Source organism: Penaeus chinensis, chromosome 38 (assembly GCF_019202785.1).
Source record: "Penaeus chinensis breed Huanghai No. 1 chromosome 38, ASM1920278v2, whole genome shotgun sequence".
In the NCBI taxonomy this organism is placed as follows: domain Eukaryota; kingdom Metazoa; phylum Arthropoda; class Malacostraca; order Decapoda; family Penaeidae; genus Penaeus; species Penaeus chinensis.
Window position 1 is genome coordinate 26032017 of NC_061856.1, and position 554 is coordinate 26032570.

Genomic DNA, 554 nt, shown 5'->3' on the forward strand with positions numbered 1-554 from the left:
GTGAATTAATACTTAAGGAGCTTTGCTAATGCCAACATCATTTTTTCCCTTACATAAGTTCAACTGACGTATCATTCATAGTGCAGTGACTGTAGACAAGTAAACAGTGAAATGTATTTTAATTCACCAAAAAAACGAAGCATTATGAAGAACTGTATTTCTTTTAAAAAATTCTAGTGTTTAATTCTCTCTTTGGCCATTGGTTCTCTTTTATTACGGTGTTTGTAAGTGTACGATGGGAAGAATTTATTTATTTCGTGTCCAATAAATCTGTGTGTGATCGAAGAATATTTCGTTACCCACAAGAGAAACAAACAATAACGAAACGAAACGAAAAAGATATGAACCCGTTTCTTTTCACTTCCCCCGCGTTGCATCATTTGCCTTTTGTAAACAATTAAATAACATTCACACAAACAAGAAAAATACGCACCCGCAAATCTTATTAGAATGAATTCTAATAGGTTCTCGCGTGGATCGTTCTCACATCAAAATTGGATTTATGTGTTCATAATGGTACGTTATAAAACTGTGCCACCGTTTGGTCTCAAGGG